This window comes from Prionailurus viverrinus, chromosome C2 (genome assembly GCF_022837055.1).
Source record: "Prionailurus viverrinus isolate Anna chromosome C2, UM_Priviv_1.0, whole genome shotgun sequence".
NCBI lineage: Eukaryota > Metazoa > Chordata > Mammalia > Carnivora > Felidae > Prionailurus > Prionailurus viverrinus.
This window is the reverse complement of record NC_062569.1, coordinates 152,801,126-152,816,178: the sequence shown is the minus strand read 5'-3', so window position 1 is coordinate 152,816,178 and position 15,053 is coordinate 152,801,126. Positions and strand designations below refer to the sequence as shown.

The window sequence follows — 15,053 nt, the reverse complement described above, 5'->3', positions numbered from 1 at the left end:
ATGGCTTGGCCGTGGAAGGGGGTGTCGTTTTCAGGGCCCCAGAGTTAAAGGCATGGAGAAAAATGTGTATTAGCTAGGTTGCCTCTCCTTCTTCTTGCATCCCATGTCCTATACGTTGTCTCTTTTCAGGGACTGGGCTAGTTTCCAGGACGCTCTGGTTCCCTGTATTTCCAAATGCCTTTGTAGCCATTTCAGTCCCAGGCCATTTGGTGCAGTGCGCTTAGTGGTTACACCCTCCCTTTGGAATCAGGTAGCTGGGTCAGAATTCTGGGGCTTCCTAGCAATATGCTCTAGGCCACTTAGTCAATTTGCAGAGGCTCAGTTTCCCCGTCTCTACAATGGGTACAAGAGTAGCTCCTTCGGGGCGCCTGGGTGGCGCAGTCGGTTAAGCGTCCGATTTCAGCCAGGTCACGATCTCGCGGTCCGTGAGTTCGAGCCCCACGTCAGGCTCTGGGCTGATGGCTCGGAGCCTGGAGCCTGTTTCCGATTCTGTGTCTCCCTCTCTCTCTGCCCCTCCCCCGTTCATGCTCTGTCTCTCTCTGTCCCAAAAATAAATAAAAAACGTTGAAAAAAAATTAAAAAAAAAAAAAAGAGTAGCTCCTTCTTTGCAGAGAAGAAGGTTCCATGCATGCGTTCACACAGGCACTTAGGGAGCCTGCCATGTGTGGTCAGGTTGTCCACATCAGCGGTTATGGTCAGGAAGATCCCCTCATGTTTATGTTTCCTTTGTGTCGACCATCCATTTCCCCGAGGACAAACAATCATTAAGCTTAGAGACATTTTTGTTGGTTAGAGACTTCTTTATTTTTTTTTTAAGTTTATTTATTTTGAGAGAGAATTTTATTTATTTATTTGATAGAGAGAAAGTGCAAGTGGGGGGTGGGGCAGAGAGAGAGGGAGAGAGAGAATCCCAAGCAGGTTCCAGGCTCAGTAGAGAACCCAACGCGGGGCTGGATTCCAGAACCTTGGGATCATGGCCTGAGCCGAAATCAAGAGTCAGATGCTCAACTGACTGAGCCACCCAGGCGCCCAAGTTAGACTTCTCACTACGTTTTCTCCAAATAAAAATGTTGGAGCTAAGGTTCCATTTCACTTTCTCCCTTCCCTTCCCTTCCCTTCCCTTCCCTTCCCTTCCCTTCCCCCATAAGGGCAGCCACCCCATGTCCCCATACGTGTTATTACACTACCATTGACCGTGTTCCCTGTGCTGTACTGTTCACCCCCATGACTTACTCCATAACTGGAACCTGCACCTCCCAACCCCTTCATCCATTTTGCCCATCGCCTCACCCCTCCTCCTTCCACTCTGTTTCTTTGTTTGGAAAAGAAGGGACAGTCACCACCTTCTACACAGGCAGGAATCACTTGGTTTCTCTGTGGCCTTGCAAGAGCAGGTGTTTTCTCTGTCCTACAAGCCATCACGTGGCTTGATGACCTCTTTAAACCTGCAATATGCACATGGTTGTCAGGGCAAAAAGCTGAGGGGGAGAAGGGAGACCAGATGAGAGCTGCAGTTGTTGGTGCAGAATCTGTCCTGGGCCTCGGACCGATTGTGGCACCAAGGGCAGAGCACAGCCCCCACCTGGGGACCCAGCGGGGTGAGAAGAAGGCGGTGCCTCCCAAGATGCTCGGCCCGCGTGCAGACACCGCGACGTCTGAGCACCTGGGAAGGTGGCGCCCAGTGGGTTCCATCCACACGCACTTTCCCGTTTCCCACTTTCCCCTGAGACAGTCACCGCTTCCCAGAGGCATCCTTCTAAGGAATACACAATCATGAGCGCTTTGGGGACAGTGGGGTTGAGAGAAGTGACAGGACATTCTCAGGCATGACCATTTTTGTCAGTGGATTCCAGCACCAACAATGGGGTGACTCCGTTGGTGACTCACACATCGGTGAGAATTGCCCTCCCACGTTTCCCTGCTTATGGGAAGGAAACGCTCCTTAAATACGGATTTACTCATGAGTAGACTTCTAGCCATTCTTCCATAGCCTAACCCCACTCTGATGCCATCCCAGAAAAAGCCATTTGGCTCATTTTCCCAACTTCCTTCTATGGTGTTGCTTATCTGTGTGTCTCATCTATCCGTTTATACCCATTCGGTTCCCATCTCACCCACTGAGCACAGGTAGGATTCGAGTGAACTTTCAAAATATCATCTCTTCTATACATTTACGTACAACTCCATGTCACAAAGTGGCCGCAGGCCCCAAACCCCCTCTTCCCTTATGACCTCCTACCTGGACTGTTTTCCCTGCGCCCGCAGAGTGAAAGATATTTCCTACTGGGTATTTGCAAATGCTTCTTGATTTCTGACACTCCCAAGTTTGAGTCAGTTTCCCATACGTCAGGGCAGGATTAAGTTTGAATCATTCCTATTTCACCACTCACTGGTATCTACAATAAATATGTTATCTTACTTCAAGTATTTTTCAAGAGAAAAAAGAGACAGAACCGTTTTACATAGGGAACTGAATGGTAGGATCATGTTAATATAAAGTAGAAAGGGCCCGGCGTCCCAAAGAACAATGGAAAGCTGAACAAGGAAAATGAAGGGGTTTATGCTGAAGATAGATGATTTCCTTGAGCCCTCGTCTGCCTGGACTGAGGGTGGTTGGTGGACAGCAAGACCGGGCTGGAGGGATCGGAAATCAGATTTGGGAAACTGCTCTCGGTGGCTCCGTTGAGTAGAGTGTCTGTGCAGTCAGTGCCTGTGCTGTGTCCTGACGTAGGGAATCTGAGTCACACATTTACATTTGAGAGGTAATTAGCACGTCCCTACTCAACCCTAGCAGCCTGGCGCGCCCCGCAGGGAGAAGACTCAGCTTCCTGGGGGCAGCGGGCTTTGGGTTCAGACATGTCCCCCAAAGTGGCTGCGGTTAAAGCTTCCAGATCAGGACCTCGGTCCTTCCCGCTAAGACGGGCCAGGCGCCACTCTCTTGCCCCTTTGCAGAGAGCGAGATGGCCACACTTCTGGCCACGCACCTGCTTCTGGAGCCGTGCGGTGTGGACGGCACCGGATCCGGCCAGCTCATGCTCTTGGTTCAGGGGCACATTACCTCCCTCCTGTGGATCGACCTCCAGGCATGGTGACATCTTTGCAAAACCCAAGCTTGGTGTGCCGCTCGCCTGCGGGAAGACCTTTCCCAGCTCCACATCACGTTTGACGGTGCACACGTGGGGCCATCGGAGTCTCAGACCAGGGACACGCTGTGACCTGCTGCCTGCGACCCCGGCACCGCATTAGGAGTCTCCAGTAGGAAGGGTGCTTTCTGCTCTGCTCGCGTGCCCACCAAACTCTGCTCCTTCTCTAAAGCTCAGTTGCAATATCACATCTCCGTGAGGCTGTTGCTTTATACACTCAACGCTCGGCAAAGAATGTGCTTGGTGGAAGGCTTCCGTGACTGTAGCACGGTTTTTGTGCCACCGTTACAGAAGAATGGGCGTGCAGAGAGTGGGCACTCTCCCCGCTGGCTGTGGCACAGCAGTGGTCATCTTGGAGTGGGAGATGGGGAGGACATTCGGTTTTGCTGCTCTGGGCTCTTGGAAGGGGCACGTGATGTAGGTTTCAGCGGGATCGGTCCAGCCATTTTTATGAGCGGGGGCCACCACTGTCCAGAGGCACTCCTGTTAGCTCCCTTTGGGGATCCATTTGGAGGCTGACTCCCTCATACTCAGGACACGCGTCCTGCAATCTCTCCCCGTGCTCACGTGCTGTGACGAGCCTGCTGTCTCTCATGCTGTGCGGAGCACACACAGAAAACATGCAATTGGCCACGATGTGGGATGTGATCCATACATACGACCAATTCTCGAACATAGTCAGTGCGGGAAGAAGGACCATCCAAAAATGGCGCACGATCCCCCCCCCCCCCCGTTATTTCTACTTCAACAACTTTTCTTTTTTGGAAATAATTTTAAATTTACGCCAGAGTCGTAAAAATAGCACAGAGAGTTCCGATGTCCCTTTACCTCGTTTCCCCTTGTGTGACTGTCTTTCACCAGGGTACCCATGTCAAAGCTGAGAAATTGAAAGCAGTACAGTATTGCTGTCCGGGAGTCAGGAAGCTTGGCTCAAAGGCCAAATCCAGCTCACTGCCTTTTGTTGTTGTTGTTGTTTGTATATAAAGTTTTATTGGAATATAGCCACACCCATTGACTTACGTGTTATCTTTGACCACCTTTACACTAGAGTTTCCAAGGATTCCACACAGCCAATAGAGCCAGAGACATTTACCACTCGTTCTTTATAGAAAACAGTGCTACCCCCTCCTTTTGAATAAACCGCACGCTTTATCCAGATTCCTCCAGTTTTCCACTGACGTCGTTTTTCTGAAACAGGATACCACCTTGCACGAGTTTCCTCTGCTCTGAGACAGTTTCGTGGTCTTCCTTGTCTTTCATGACCTTGTGAAGAACACTGCTCAGGCATTTTGGAGACCATCCCTCGTTTGGGGTTTGCCACAGGTCGGCAGGGTAAGTTATAGGTACTTGGGGAGAAAACACGTCGGGGGTGAAGTGTCCGTCTCCTTGGATCAGATCGGGTTGTAAGTGATGACAACGTGCCTTCTTGCTCGTGAGGCTGACCTGAATCATTGGCGAAACAGGTGTCTGTTCCGTTCCAGTAACAGAAAGTTACTGCTTTCCCTTTTCCCATACCTTGTTCCTTTTCACGTCAGTCAACTGAATTGAGTTTAAGTGCAGCCCTCACTTACGGGGGTGGGGTGGGGTGGACTTGAGCTCCATTTCCCGGAGGAGGAAGTATCGGAGATTTGTGGACGTATGTTAACATAGCAACAGTAATCCATAAATATTTTAAAGGCGACGCTTTGAGGGTGTTCAACTACCCTGTTTCTCCTTAAAGTGCTGTCCGCTAATTTCAGCACCTGTCAGCACATCTTGCCCACAGCAGTTTGGACTGTGGGCTTCTGGTGGTGATTTTCTATTTCCCTCATTCCTTCTACATTTGTTTCTTGGGACTTTTCTGTAAAGAAGAGTTGTCTCTTGCCCCCCGTCTGGCTACTGAATTCCGTTATTTGTTCACAGCGGGGTAGGTATTGGGATATTTATTTTGTTCTTTGAGGGGCGCCTGGGTGGCTCAGTCGGTTAAGCGTCCCACTTCGGCTCAGGTCGTGATCTCGCGGTTCGTGAGTTCGAGCCCCGCGTCGGGCTCTGTGCCGACGGCTCAGAGCCGGGAGCTTGCTTCGGGTTCTGTGTCTCCCTCTCTCTCTGCCCCTCCCCCGTTCATGCTCTGTCTCTCTCTCTCTGTCAAAAATAAATAAACATTAAAAAAAATTTTTAATATTTTGTTCTTTGGGTTGCAATCCGGTACTCGCGTGATTTATTTTGTCGTGGGGCTGGTTCCCGCTGTGGCCACGACACTGGGAAATGTCTCCGCCTCCCAGGTTGGTTCCTGCGTGCTTTTGACAGGCCTCTGACTCTTCTTTTCTTTTGAACACGTCCTCCATGTCATTTTGAAAAACGTTTCTGTAGAGCGTTCTGCATTCGGAAAACACCCCACGCTGCAAAGCCCCAGCTCAGAAGGAGGTGGGCAGGTCTGCAGGTCCTCGGCAGCCCGCCCTGGGGTGGCCGCTGCCTGCCTCATGCTGGGTGTGCGGGGCCGGGGAGGCGGGGGGCGGAGGGCAGGGGCTGAGGGTCGGCCCGAGGAGCTGCGTTCAAGTGCGGAGATGGGGCCGCAAACCTCGTTTCCTTCCGGGCCCTGCAGGGCTCCTGGAAATGGGAGAATGGGAGAGGTGAGCAAGGTGACGCGGGGACGTGGCCGACACACTCGGCCTTGCAGGTCTGAGCTCAGAGTTGGCCAATGTCTGGCCATTTCCTCCTCCTTTCTCTTTCATCAGGAAAAGAAGCTGCAGGAGCGGGTGTGATTTCTTGCCCCGCCCCGCCGTTGCAATCGACGAATGTCTTTTTCCGAAGGTTCTCTCTCTTTCCTTTCCCTTCTGGCTCCCCACCTCCTCCATCCCAGGCCTCGGGCTGTCCCTGGGGGGGGGGGGGGGAGGGGGTGGCCCGCACGCTGTGCTTAGCTCAGTGGGGGTAGCAGACGTGAACCCCTCACGCGGGAGCGTCACCCCACTCGCCGTGAACATGACGCGTCTCTCTGGGAGGTCAGAGCGTTGGCAGTTACAGACAACAGACTCAGAGTCAGGCGCTGGGAGCACCACCTGTGTCTTTATAAAGCGGATATCAGAGAGGCGCCTGGGTGGCTCAGTCGGTTGAGCGTCCGACTTCAGCTCAGGTCACGATCTCGCAGTTCGTGAGTTCGAGCCCCGCATCAGGCTCTGGGCTGATGGCTCAGAGCCTGGAGCCTGCTTCCGATTCTGTGTCTCCCTCTCTCTCTGCCCCTCCCCCATTCATGCTCTGTCTTTCTGTCTCAAAAATAAACAAACATTAAAAAAAATTAAAAAAAAATAAAGCGGATATCAGAAAACCTATTCTGTGTCTCTCCGGAAGGGTGAAAAGGATCACTTGAGATGATAATCGAAAGGTGTTCGTGAAACGGTAAAGCGCTGCACTCACGATCCGGTAAATGACTTTGCCTCGTGGCTAATGTGACATCCGTCTCACAGGGTGCCAGCACGTGATATAGTAGATGGGCACTTAAGGTAGCGTGGAACAGTCATCACTTCACCCATACACACCATCCCATACGCGACGAAGGTGCTCATCCACCAGACTGTGAGCGTGGGAAGGTCAAGGTGACTCAGAGCGGTGGCAAGCCCGCGGAAGGATGCTGGCTCTCTCTGTACCGTGGCCACCACGCTACACCAGCTGTCTGGTTTCTATGTTCCTCATAGCTTAGTTCGCCGCGGTGGATGCCCGAGAGCGATATGTAAACATGAGATTTAAAAAATATATATGTTAATTGGTATGAAAACTAAAAGTTAGATTATGGAGTTCGGTGATGAAATCACGTACGTAGTTCCATCGCTTGGTTTAAACATTAAAATAAGACAAGACAAGAAAGCTGGCCGAGCAACGAGTATGTCGTGGTTCTCAGGGGCGGCTGCCTCTCGCCTCCCCCACAGGAGGGTGTCTGGGTACCTGTGGGCATTTGCGTTCTCACGATCGTGGGGGAAGGGGCTCTGGCAATCAGCGGACGGAGGCGGCGACGCCTTACACACACAACATAGTTCCACGTAATCGAGGAAGACCGTCTTCTCCGAATTCCACCAGTTCCTGCTGAGGGTGACCGTGGCCGCGGAGCCCATGGGAGAATGACGAATGGCTGGAATAATTAACAAGACCGATGTCTCGTCCTTCTGAACATATTCAATTACGCTGAACATTTATGTTCTATCCCATCTCTGCTTCTCCGAGGACGTCTGCCACACTTCCTAGTGAACGTCAAGCCTAATTAAAGATCCCAAGCAGATAATGAAATTACTCGGTGGCTAAACTATAATTAGCTTTCTGCAAGTGAAAAAAAAATGAGTCTAGCATCCTTGCTTCATTCTATTGAATCCGTGTCTTTCCTGAATTGAACATTAAGATCAAAAGTCTGAGAACTCGTTGTGAAATGATAAGATGATTCAAAGCCCCGTCTATTGGGTTTTGTTTTCTCTTTCTTTGTTTTTTATTGAAATTCGAGTTAGTTAACATACAGTGAGTCTTGGCTTCAGGAGTAGAACCCGGTGACTCATCGCTTACATGTGACACCCAGTGCACATCCTGAAAAGTACCCTCCTTAATGCCCATCCCCCTGCCCACCTCCTCTCCAGCAGCCCTCAGTTTCTTCTCTGTATTTAAGGGTCTCTTATGGTCTATTTGTTAATGACGAAGAGCAATTCTTTTTCTGATGACGCTTGGAAGAAGTCGTATTAAGTAAACCTGTTGTGGAAAATAAGGGTTGGGCTAGGAAAGGGAACCACTTTCAGATTTTTCGATGTCTGAAAAACATCTCAGACCTGACAGGCTCCTGACAGATCCTCCCTGGAAACCCAGCCCCTCCCGTCTTCCCTGTTGGCCTCTTGTTAGCACTTGACGTGGGCTCAGCCAACCCTGTGCTCAACCACGTGTGGCAATTTTAAGACTCTCAGAAATAAAGAGAATGTAAAGGTACCAACGTTAATGGTACTTTTAATTTTCCTCTTTATATTCCGAGAGCTGGCGCATGTTCGTTTGGTTCCTGGCACAAGGTTTGGCTTATGAAGCAGTTTGACAGATGCAATTATAAAATGTAAAGGTTGAGGAAAACAGACACCACTTTACTTGTCTCTCCAGTGTGTAAATGTCCAACACAGACTTGGTAAGGTAAAGGGAGTCATGGCAGGAAAAGAAATACAGGTAACCCTTCCAAGTAAATGATTTTTTCTACGATATTAATGGAAATGATTTTGGAAAAAAAATCCTATAACGTTGCTTAGTAGATTAGCTAAAGCTGCAGACCAGGGCACAGAATCACTGATACTCCTTTCTTTCTGCCAGTTATCTGTCACCTTCCCTCGTATAAGTCAGCTTACTTTCGTGAACTTTGATTCAATTTAGTATAAATGACAAGACGAGCAGCCATAATAATGGCGGACACTTGGAGGTACTTACTTTGTGCCAGACATCGTATTGTTTCACGCATCAAAACGGGTGAGACAGATAGATGCAACCGCTATCCTCATCTCACAGACAACAACACAGAGCTACAGAGAGAGTAAGTCACCAAGGAGGGCTGGGTTCATTTAATGACCGTGAGGTTCAGCCCTAAGGACATAGAAATGAATCAGATACATCCCTGCCTTCCAGGAGCTTACGGTTTAATGGCCTGAAACAGGTAAACCATGGGTGTGCGACGAAGTTGTACATAAATTGCAAACATCTGTAGGGAACACAACTAATAAACTTAGACAAATTTCTAGGGACATCGTTGTAACAGCTACAGCAGGTATTAATTCTTATAGTGTATAAAGATTATACTAGATCTAAATGAGATAGGGTGTGTAAACATTCTCTGTGAGCCACACAACAGGGGTGTGTACGAGGGGTTATAATTCCTATTCCAACTTTGCCTCATTAACATTGACAATAAGCCCGTAAATTCACTTCCTTTCTTAAGCAAAAGCAAGACATGGTCACAGGCTGCCTGTAAATGTAGTTTTCTACTCCTCAGTTTGTTTAAAAATAAATACGAAAAGTCTCTTACTCTATCATCAAGTGCATTTCTTACGAATTAATATTGCCTAAAAGAAAAGGAAAATTTTCATGATACTTTCTAAAGGGGAAGAAAGAAAATCAAAGCCCAAAGCGCCCAAAGCACCCAAAGCGCCCAAAGCAATGAATACAGTGTTTCTAGGGGAAAACAGAATGCACATAATTATACCCACATGTACTCGGTGATTTTCCTGAAAAAACTGGATCTTCTTGAAGCTTCAGAGCCGGGTTCCTGTAGATGACGTTTGTGAGCATTGGAGGCTGAATTTCTATGAAATGACATTCAGAGAGATGGGAATTATTTTTGTTTTTCTTTCTGTTTTGATGACAATGACATACAAATAGCAGGTGGAGAGAACCTTCAGGTCTTCTTGCAAGAGGTACTGAAATTGTGTCATGGTGCATGGCACAGAGTAACAAGTCAATAAATGTTTGGTAAGTGATTTAATGAGTTCATAGATGGATAGATATAATATTAAAAGCAAGTATGACCAGAGTCTGAAGATGAGGTTGAACTTTGTCCCAAGTTTCTTGGGTTCTGTGCCTGAAACCATTCTTCTTAGAAATGTGTCTATAGGGGCATCTGGGTGGTTCAGTTAGTTAAACGTCTGACTTTGGCTCAGGTCATGATCTTGTGGTCCGTGGGTTTGAGCCCCACATCGGGCTCTGTGCTGACAGCTCAGAGCCTGGAGCCTGCTTCGGATTCTAGGAGCCCGTCTCTCTCTGCCCCTCGCCCCTCGCCTCTCTCTCTCTCTCTCTCTCTCTCTCTCTCTCTCAAAAATAAGTAAATATTAAGAAAGAAATGCATCTACAGTGGCAACTGGCAGGGGGACCCCCACTCGTACCTTCAGTTCCACTGGGGTCTTGGGTTTGCATTCTGGCTGGAAGCCTTACCTTCTGGTCACACTTCAATAGTGAGCACACTGCTTTGGCTGAGATAGCAGGTTTATTTGGGGTGGCCGGATGGGGTGTCAGGTGAACTAGAGTCCCCCAAGACTCCCCTTGGGCGGCAGTTGCCAGAGGGGAATTCAGAATGTTTCATTCTTGCCTCTATTACGACATTCCCCCCCCCCCCGACCCCCCCCCCGCATCACAGTGTACTGACTGGGGCAGCCAGGCCTCCAAAGTCAGGAAAAGATCCGTGATCCTTGTCAAGGAAAAGATCGTTAGGAACGGAAGGTGGAGCTAAAGAAATTTGGACCATCTTTGTTTTTCTCAAGTTTACTTTTTGTTATTAGAGAACAATTAAGTTCACAGTATCCATTCCATGTTAACTCCGGTTTCCCCCTCCATATCTTGGGAAGCACACATTTTCCCCATGGCAAGCTTGACAAGCCCTTGGGCAGCCCAGCGGGAGAGAGTAAGTCAGGCAGGCCGTTCCAGTCAGGAGATAAGAAGGATTGATTGGCCTTCTAGGTAATGAGGAAGGGACAGATCTGCCTAAACCACAAATCTCCCTTCCCCGGCTCTCCGCCCCAGGCCTCTTGCTGGAAGCACTGATAAGTCACAACGGGGAGGGGATCGAGTGGAGTTTCACCTTTCCCCCCCTTTACAGATCATTGGCTGATGGCCAGTGGATGTTTTAAGAAGGCAGGAAGCTGGTGGGAGAAACACAAAGGCTTGAGTAACTCCTAGAGTGGGTAACAGGCCACAGCATGGACGACCCCGGGTCAGGTGTGCATGGAGCCCGTGGATGCGGGTGACATACCCGCACCGACACACTGCCAGTGCGCTTGCGTATTTTACTTCGGCTCACTTCTGCGTCCGATGCCGGGAATGCGTGCATGTTGTGTTGGTATGCAGACTTTACTCGGAATTAACCAACTGACTGTGTGACTGGCGTCTGTATTGCTTTTCTGTTTTTGGGTGTTGAGAAGGAAGTACTAATTCTTGGAAGCCCCATCGTCAAGATGCAAATTAGCAGCTCTTTCTCTGGCCTCAGATCCAAGTCCTTTGAAATGGGCGATTTGTCGTGAACGCCTTGGCAATTCCAAGACCCTTCGCTCTGTGTCTGTCGGTTCCCCGCGGACTTACCTCCTGACCTCCCTCTTCTCCTCCTCAATCCCCACGAACATACGTGCCTCCGCTGCACCTAGCTTGCTGGCGTAATGCCCTTGTTTCTTGAAAATGTGTGGTTCTGATCTCACATTTTGGTGTCTGACTCCTTTTCGGGAAAGTGAAGAATCCCGGGGCGAGGTAGGAGGAAGGAGACGGTTTGCGGCAACAGGGCAAGACCCGAGCTCATTCCCTCCAGTGCTTCTGAACGTACACACTTCCTCGGGAGCGTTCGGTGGCAGCATTGACATTGATGTGCTCTTGCTTATGGCCTTTGTGGTATATTGGATCTCCCTCCGAAATACAAGGCGGGACCTCATCCCGATAAAGAGCAGGGTCCTTCACTCAGGGACTTGAATCCTAAGATTGGATGTGGAGTCTCCACAGCACATCCACATGTTTCTTGAATTAGTAGAAAAAGAGGATTTTCCATGACAGTCGAGTGATGTCGGCCATCCCTGGCCAAGTTATCCTGCCTCTTCCGACTGCTTGGAAGTTACTATTCTTTTTTTTTTTTTTTAAATTTTTTTTTTTCAACGTTTATTTATTTTTGGGACAGAGAGAGACAGAGCATGAACGGGGGAGGGGCAGAGAGAGAGGGAGACACAGAATCGGAAACAGGCTCCAGGCTCCGAGCCATCAGCCCAGAGCCCGACGCGGGGCTGGAACTCACGGACCGCGAGATCGTGACCTGGCTGAAGTCGGACGCTTAACCGACTGCGCCACCCAGGCGCCCCGGAAGTTACTGTTCTTGCTCAGGTCCCTAACAAGTGAATGCAAGAGTAGTCAGCAAGAATAACAAGCTCAAGACCCTACTGTGCAGGACTTAGGGTTTCTAGGGGCCAGGATACCTTGGCAAGTTGGACTTCGTTTGAGGGCAGTGGGGTGACGCAGTTGGATTATTATTACTGTAAAGCGGCCCCGCTTTTCAGTTGACACATGATCTCATCATGTGTCGTAAGTTGTCCCACATCCAAAGGGACCATAGTCCCAAACCAATGAAAGTAACTGTTGCTAAAGTTGGTTAACGCAAGTCGTGGCCCAGGTATGTAAGAGCTGATGCTCCGTGGACACCGTGCCTGTTTTGGTTGTCGGTGCTGTTTTACCACACGGGAGAATTGCCCATCCTTAGATGGGATTTTCCAAACGTGCTTTCTTTAAATTGCTTTTATTTTTGCTTCAACGCACAGCCCCTCCCGTTGGGCACTGGGTCTTGCAGAACCGTGGGCCCGTGAGAGGCCATCTTAGGTACAGGATGTAGGAAATTAAAGCACTCCTGCTAATGTAAAATGAACTAATTACATTTTAAAATTAATCTAAATCACAGTCAAGCGTGTGCCTCATCTAAATAGGAGGGATATAATCCTACACTAGAGGAGATGACTAATACCGTGGATGGAAAGGATGTGAGACAACGGTGGCCAGGATGGAGAACATACAGATACACAAATAAGATGCCCACGTTTTGTACAGAATGAAAGACAGACTCTGGATGGGGCATCCACGGCCTTCAGAAACGAGGGCCAGTCTATGGATCCCATCTGAGCTTCCACAGCGTGCCCACCCCTCATCATCCTGGGTCCTCCCCGCCTTAGAGAGGATGGTCCTGCTTCTGTGCCTTCTCCTCATGGGTGTTCCACCTGAAAATGTTCCTCGCCAGGTCCACATGTCTAGTTCCCTCCATTCTTCAAGGTCAATGAACACCAATTCCTTCCTTCTTCCCCCCTCCCTCCGCCGTCCAGGCAGTCAGAAAACTTGGCATCACCCTCAGCACCCACATACTATGAATGCACACAACAAATAATCACCATGCGTGCGCCGTGTGTGGGCACTTTCCCAGGCGCCGGAGAAACATCTTTGAAAGAGGGAAACAAATCCTTGCTCTCAAGGAGCCTCCACTCCCCCTGTCTTGGAGAATCTCTTCTTTGTTTCTCTTCGGGTATTTTGTCCCTCTGTTAAAGTAATTACAGTCTGTTGAGAATAAGGACTTTGAGGACAGTCCAGCTTCCTGTCACCACCCCCAGCGCCTACTGTGGTTGCTTTGCACGTTGTGGGTGTCCAACTACTGGTTATTTGAATTGAATGCATGCCTTTTGAGAATCCGTTTTATTTTTTTGAGCATTTGTTTATGTATTTATTTAGAGAGACAGAACGTGGGGGGAGGGGAAGAGAGCGAGGGAGACAGAGAATCCGAAGCAGGCTCTGTGCCGTGAGCCCACAGCCCCACGGGGGGGGCTTGATCTCATGCACCATGAGACCATGACCTAAGCCAAAACCAAGAGTCAGATGCTTAACCGATGCAGCTACCCAGGCACCCCAAGAATCTGTTTTAAAATTATTCACGTGCAGTGTTCAGCGAGGAAATAAACAGGAAGCATCTTCCAATGTCCAGGTGTTGAAGAGATGAGCTTAAAACTTAAAATATCCTGGTCATGAAAAAAAAAAAAAAAAAAAGAGTGGTCCTTAGCATTCATTGGAGAGGGCCGCTTCCCAGTCCGGAGAGGCGCCAGGTGAACCAAGACGGACACGCTGGGAGACGGGCAGAGCATCTGTGCTTGGCTTCTGCGGCCCACGGCCCCAGGGACCACTCTGTCAAGCTGGCTCTGCTCCAGAACCACAGCCAGCTTGGCAGCGGGTAGGTGGTCTATATAGCCTCTGCTCATTTCCTGCTGGTCTGTGGTCCTTCAACAGACCTCCTCCCATTTTGCCAAAAGACACAGTGCCTTCCAGAAGTCTCAGCTGCAAACAGATGTTGCTAGGTAGTTTGTAGCTAGCAGGAGATGGGCGGTCTGCGTCTTTAGTAGATTCTGCCCGGTGTGGGAGAGTCTGGGGACCAGCACTCAGCAGCCGAGATGCATGAAAATGCTAACCCCCAGACTCTTGGTTTTTGTTAAGTGCGTTAACTTCCAAATTTAACACATCGCTAAGTGCTATCTTGGGAGGCTCAAGATTGGCCTTTTTTTTTTTTTTTAATGAGAACGCCTTGTTGTCAACTAATGGGAATGGCCAACAGGCTTCATGTTTTGTAGCCTTTAGCTACGAAAAATGTGTTCTTTGTAAAGTGCATTATTGCCGTAGGACTGTGGGTTACTTCAGAGAAGATAGACTGTGTCCCCACCCATTTAAATCCCTGCAACAGAGGTCCCCAAACTTTTGGCTTCAGGACTTCTTTATACTATTAAAAATGATCGAAGGGGTGCCTGGGTGGCTCAGTCAGTTACGCGTCTGACTTCAGCTGAGGTCATGATCTTGCGGTTTGTGAGTTCGAACCCCACGTGGGGCTCTGTGCTGACAGCTCAACCTTGGATTCTGTGTCTCCCTCTCTCTCTCTGCCCCTCCCCCACTCGTGCTCTGTCTCTCTTCTCGCAAAAATAAATAAATACTAAAAAAATGATTGAAGATGCTAAGAAGCCATTGTTTACCTGGGTTATATCTGCTGACATTTACTGAATTAGAAATAAAAACTAAGATGTTTTCGAAAAACATTTATTCATGAATTCATTCTATTTATTTATTCAATATTATTTTTTTAATGTTTATTTATTCTTGAGAGATAGAGAGAGACAGCGTGAGCAGGGGAGGAGCAGAGAGAGAGGGAGACATAGAATCTGAAGCAGGCGCCAGGCTTCAAGCTGTCAGCACAGAGCCCGACGCGGGGCTCGAACTCACAGATCGCGATACCATGACCTGAGCCGAAGTCGGCCACTTAACCGACTGAGCCACCCAGGCGCCCCTGTGAATTCATTTTACAATAATGGTAATAAACTCATTATGTATTACTGTAGAGAACAGATTTCTATGAAAAATAGCTCTATTTAGGGAGAAGAGTGGCATTGTTCTATA

At 49.0% G+C, this 15,053-nt stretch overlaps 1 protein-coding gene and 1 long non-coding RNA gene across 6 annotated transcripts in view; one reads left to right on the top strand and one right to left on the bottom strand.

Annotated features, from left to right (window-relative positions):
- ERG (ETS transcription factor ERG) overlaps positions 1 to 15,053 on the top strand; it is a 250,015-nt gene that overhangs the window by 158,392 nt on the left and 76,570 nt on the right. The window contains exon 1 of one of the 5 annotated variants that reach the window (XM_047875271.1): positions 14,279 to 14,284. The exons of the other annotated variants lie outside the window; for them this stretch is intronic. The gene's annotated coding sequence lies outside the window, so the exon portion shown is untranslated. Of the gene's footprint in view, positions 1 to 14,278; positions 14,285 to 15,053 lie in introns of those variants that run through there. 5 annotated transcript variants of the gene reach the window in all.
- Positions 7,102 to 10,160, bottom strand: LOC125175017 (uncharacterized). Its single transcript, XR_007155635.1, has 3 exons — positions 10,050 to 10,160; positions 9,329 to 9,424; positions 7,102 to 7,367 (listed from the first exon to the last, which is right to left on the bottom strand). It is a non-coding gene; the product is annotated as an uncharacterized LOC125175017 (long non-coding RNA).